Source organism: Bufo bufo, chromosome 1 (genome assembly GCF_905171765.1).
Source record: "Bufo bufo chromosome 1, aBufBuf1.1, whole genome shotgun sequence".
Lineage (NCBI taxonomy): Eukaryota > Metazoa > Chordata > Amphibia > Anura > Bufonidae > Bufo > Bufo bufo.
Genome location: NC_053389.1, coordinates 788,524,422 through 788,530,421, shown reverse-complemented (window position 1 = coordinate 788,530,421; position 6,000 = coordinate 788,524,422).

Genomic DNA, 6,000 nt, shown 5'->3' with positions numbered 1-6,000 from the left:
TTACTATGGCACTAACCAGCTACCTCCTAACAAACCCACTACTATACAGCTACAAACCAACACACCCTTGGAATGTACGCCAGATCCAGTGTTGAACACCTTAGCACCATCCTATGTGCCCAAGTCACTCAACATCAGTGTACCAGCCACTGCAACTAACTCTGTCCCACCTGTAACTGTATACCCAAAGTCTGAAAACACAGACATGTCACAGTTTGCTAAATACATGCTTCGCAGAGAACTCACTAGGACGGGCCTCACCACGTTTGATGACAAACCTGTGAATTACAGAAGCTGGAAATTCACCTTTAAAGCCACAATCAGCGAGCTAGACATCACTGCTGCAGAAGAACTGGATCTACTCATCTGGTGGCTAGGTCCCCAGTCTGCCAAACATATCAAGAGACTCAAAACAGTTTACACTTCCAATCCTGCTGCAGGTCTCGACGCTGCTTGGAACAGACTTGAATGTAGCTTTGGCAGCTCTGAGGCCATCGAAGATGCCTTATTCAAAAGGTTGCAAGGCTTCCCAAGGATTACAGCTAAAGACAATCTAAAGCTTCAAGAACTCAGTGATCTTCTACTAGAGCTTCAACTAGCTAAGGCTGACACCCTACTACCTGGACTTAGTTACCTCGACACCCCTCGTGGCATCAACCCTATTGTCCTTAAGCTACCATATGGCATTCAAGAAAAATGGGTAAGTCAGGGATCAACTTACAAGAAAAAATACGGAGTTGCCTTTCCTCCTTTTTCCTACTTTTGTGACTTCATAAGGGTAATCGCGGACTCAAAGAATGACCCAAGTTTCTTCTATGGTGACTGTAACCCTCTCAGTCCACCTCCTCCAGGACTTACAAACACACGTATAACGCACAGAGACCGCAAGGGCCCAGTATCAGTGAAGAGAACTGATGTTCAACCTGCACCCGCTACAGTTCTTCAAAGAACTGGGCAAAACAAGAAATTTGAGGATCCAAATCGCCAAAGTGCCCCATACATAACAAGCCACATCCACTTATGAAAGCTCTACTCCATCCACAGACATCCCTCCCGGGGCAAAGCATGGCTGGGAGCACACTGAACAAACAGCTGCCTCCACCCCAGTATTCTCTACATGCACTGAAGTCTGTGGGGAAGGACTTTGTGAGAAATCCTGTGCAAAGATATGCTTGGTTCGTGTATACACAAAGGGCCAGTCAAAAAGGGCCATAAGACTGTATACCATTCTTGACGATCAGAGTAACGATCTCTTGCAAGTACAAGGTTCTTTGATCTGTTAGACATAGCAAGAGATGCTATACCTTATACCCTAGGTACTTGTGCAGGCATTACAGAAGTATTGGGTAGAAGAGCCAGTGGCCTTGTAGTTGCTCCTCTCAATAGCAACGTGGAAATACCCTTGCCTACTATCATCGAGTGTAATCAGATACCAACTAACAAGGATGAGATCCCCACTCCTGAGACTGCCTTGCACCATTCTCACTTGAAGGACATAGCTAACCAAATACCAGCCTTTGATGAAAATGCTGATATCCTGCTGTTTCTCGGGAGAGACATTTTAAGGGTGCACAAGGTTCGCCATCAAATCAACGGCCCACATGATGCACCTTAAGCCCAGCGTATGGATCTAGGCTGGGTCATCATAGGCAATGTCTGCCTTAGCAACGCCAGGAAACCTTTCTCAGTTTCTTCCTTTAAAACACACGTTCTGCCAAATGTACGCACTACTTGTTTTCCACGACGACAACATCACTACAGTGTGAAAGAAAAGCTGTGTCACAAAGGTACGCAAGAGCGTATCATACTAGATGATAGGAAAGCATTTATCTTCTGGGATGACAACATTGGTAACATAGTGTTTGAGGTAACCACAAGAGACAACAAGTTAGCAGCCACGATGAAAGACAAAGAACTTTTGAGAACCATGAGTAAAGAGTTCTACCAAGATGATTCCAACAGCTGGGTGGCACCGCCATTTCGCACCCCAAGGAGGAGAATTCCAAATAATAGAGAATTCAAAATAATAGACAACATGGAGATTTACGGTTCATCTATTTAGAGGGCAACCTGAACCGGAGATGAAGAAACATTTTGTCGACTTTATACAGAAGGTGTTTAAGAGAGATCATGCTGAGCCTGCACCCCCTCTTGCAAAAGGAGAAGAATGCTGGTACCTCCCGTGTTTTGGTGTCTACCATCCTCGCAAGCCTGACCAGATTAGGGTGGTCTTCGACTCTAGTGCTCGTCATGAAGACGTTTCTCTCAATGACAATCTTCTCACTGGGCCTAACCTGAACAACAACCTCCTAGTAGTTTTACTCCGCTTTAGACAAGAACCAATTGCCATTATGGCCGACATCCAACAAATGTTTCATTGTTTCATCGTCCGTGAAGATACCGCAATAATAATGTCAACGACGAGGTTATAGACTATCGGATAAAAGTACACGTTTTCGGTAATTGTCCTTTCCCCCGCAGTTGCCATTTACGGACTGAGAAAAACGGCCCAAGAAGGCGAACAAGAGTTCTGGTCTGATGCACGTCAGCTTGTTGAAAAGAACTTTTACGTAGACGACGATCTCAAGTCTCTACCTACGGAAGAAGAAGCCATCGACCTTCTCACCAGAACTCAGAACATGCTCGCTACTGCCAACCTCAGACTACACAAAATCATCTCCAACAGCAATGAGTTAATGAGAGCATTTCCTTCTGATGATCATGCTACCAGTGCTAAGGAATTCCAACTAGGGTCTGACCTTTCCCTCACGCAACGCAGCCTTGGATTGCTGTGGGATGTTAAACAAGACACGTTCACATTTCAAACATCAGTCTGTGACAAGCCCTTCACAAAACGAGGAGTACTGTCTGCAGTAAACAGTATCTATGCACCCTTGGGATTTATAGCACCCTTTACTATTCAGGGCAAGATATTACCAGTGGCGTAACTATCAGGGATGCAGGGGAAGCAGCTGCTTCGGGGCCTGAGCTCAGAAGGGGCCCGGGAGCAGTCACTGTACTTCGTCACCCCGGGCCCCTGTCAGAGCAGCTGACTTCTCCCGCACTTGCACCTCTGACCTGACATCAGTGACATTGCTCCGCCTCTCCCCCTCCTCAGTTCTTATGATGGACAGTGGTGACCAGCAACAGGACGGCCCGATGTGGGCGGAGCTATAATAGCCCCACCCCCTTTCTACCCGCGATTCCTGCAGCTTGAACCTTCCCTGCCCGGCAAGCTGAACATCAGTTGCATTGCCACAACTGCACCAGTGATGTGAGTGTCATGGGAACTGGGGTTATATTCAGCTTTCCCAGACTGTGCACATGTGACCTGCAGTAAAGTAGGAAAGCTGGGTGAATTATATCATGAAATGTCATCCAGCTTCCCTGCTATCCTGCATGGCACAAGTGCAGATGCATTAGAGTATGCGGGAGAGGCACAGCAGGAAAGCTGGGTGTCTATATATGTGTATTGTATATGTGTGCGTCCATGTATGTGGTGACTGTGTGTATGAGTGCGTCCCTGTATATGAAGAGTATGTGTATGAGTGCATCTATGTATATGTGGAGAGTGTGTGTATGAGTGCATCTATGTATATGTGGAGAGTGTGTGTAGGAGTGCATCTATGTATATGTGGAGAGTGTGTGTAGGAGTGCATCTATGTATATGTGGAGAGTGTGTGTATGACTGCATCTATGTATATGTGGAGAGTGCGTGTATGAATGCATCTATGTATATGTGGAGAGTGTGTGTATGACTGCGTCCATGTATATGTGGAGAGTGCGTGTATGAGTGCATCTATGTATATGTGGAGAGTGTGTGTATGACTGCGTCCATGTATATGTGGAGAGTGCGTGTATGAGTGCATCTATGTATATGTGGAGAGTGCGTGTATGACTGCGTCCATGTATATGTGGAGAGTGCGTGTATGACTGCATCTATGTATATGTGGAGAGTGCGTGTAGGAGTGCATCTATGTATATGGTGAGCACATGTATGAATGCATCTATGTATATGTTGAGTGCGTGTATGACTGCGTCCATGTATATGTTGAGTGTGTGTATGAGTGCGTCCATGTATGTGGAGATTGCGTCCATATATGTGGAGAATGCGTGTATGACTGTGTCCATATATGTGGAGAATGCATGTATGACTGCATCCATGTATGTGGAGAGTGCGTGTATGACTGCGTCCATGTATGTGGAGAGTGCATCCATGTATGTGGAGAGTGCGTGTATGACTGCGTCCATGTATGTGGAGAGTGCGTGTATGACTGCATCTATGTATATGTGGAGAGTGTGTGTATGACTGCGTCCATGTATATGTGGAGAGTGCGTGTATGAGTGCATCTATGTATATGTGGAGAGTGTGTGTATGACTGCGTCCATGTATATGTGGAGAGTGCGTGTATGAGTGCATCTATGTATATGTGGAGAGTGCGTGTATGACTGCGTCCATGTATATGTGGAGAGTGCGTGTATGACTGCATCTATGTATATGTGGAGAGTGCGTGTAGGAGTGCATCTATGTATATGGTGAGCACATGTATGAATGCATCTATGTATATGTTGAGTGCGTGTATGAGTGCGTCCATGTATATGTTGAGTGTGTGTATGAGTGCGTCCATGTATGTGGAGATTGCGTCCATATATGTGGAGAATGCGTGTATGACTGTGTCCATATATGTGGAGAATGCATGTATGACTGCATCCATGTATGTGGAGAGTGCGTGTATGACTGCGTCCATGTATGTGGAGAGTGCGTGTATGACTGCGTCCATGTATGTGGAGAGTGCGTGTATGACTGCGTCCATGTATGTGGAGAGTGCGTGTATGACTGCGTCCATGTATGTGGAGAGTGCGTGTATGACTGCGTCCATGTATGTGGAGAGTGCGTGTATGACTGCGTCCATGTATGTGGAGAGTGCGTGTATGACTGCGTCCATGTATGTGGAGAGTGCGCGTATGACTGCGTCCATGTATGTGGAGAGTGTGTATGACTGCATCTATGTATGTGGAGAGTGTGTGTATGACTGCGTCCATGTATGTGGAGAGTGCGCGTATGACTGCGTCCATGTATGTGGAGAGTGCGTGTATGACTGCGTCCATGTATGTGGAGAGTGCGCGTATGACTGCGTCCATGTATGTGGAGAGTGCGTGTATGACTGCGTCCATGTATGTGGAGAGTGCGTGTATGACTGCCTCCATGGCTGCAGTATGAAAGGTACAGAGGCTAAAATACTTGTGGATATGAAGAGGTAAATCAGACGGGTCTATTACAATTGCAGCGCAGGTTTTAAAGGGGTTGAGTTGAATATAAACTCCGACAGCAACTGTAAATGTTAAAAAACAAAGTCGTGCTAAAAATGACAGTAAATACAGTAAATAAAAAGTCACAAAATATCCATATAAGAGGGGTTTGTACAGGAGGAGGCGGTTTGTGAAGAAGTGTGTAAGTGTGTGTGGGGGGCCCAGTCAGTTCTAGTTACGCCTCTGAGCTGAGTGATAAATTCCACTAATAAAGCATGCAACAAAAAATAATAAACATTATTAGGGAGGGCGGGCGCGGATTAGGTCTTCTTCAAACTGGCACCGCAGTTCAGCCAAGTGGAGACATATAAAGGGCTCAGATTCCCGCCGTTCGCAGCAACAACAAATCAGCTGCTTGGATTTCTCCCCCAGCAACGGAAAGTGACCAATCAGCACAGACCTCGACTCTCCAGCTGATACCGCTTCAAACCAGATTAACCTGGACATCTTTCTGAGGTAATTTTACCTGTCAAATACAAAATGAATAGAGGGGGGGGGGAGAAAACAACCAAAGCCTACAAAACTCTATACCCTATCCTATCCTAAAGGTGTATGTGCCCCCATGTGTCCCCCAAGCTAAACGTTCTGGGGGGGGGCCTATCCATTCACTCTCCTTTCACACACATAGACTAGTGTATTGACAGGGACAAACACGACAAACGACGCGAGGAGATTCCCCGTTTCCCACCC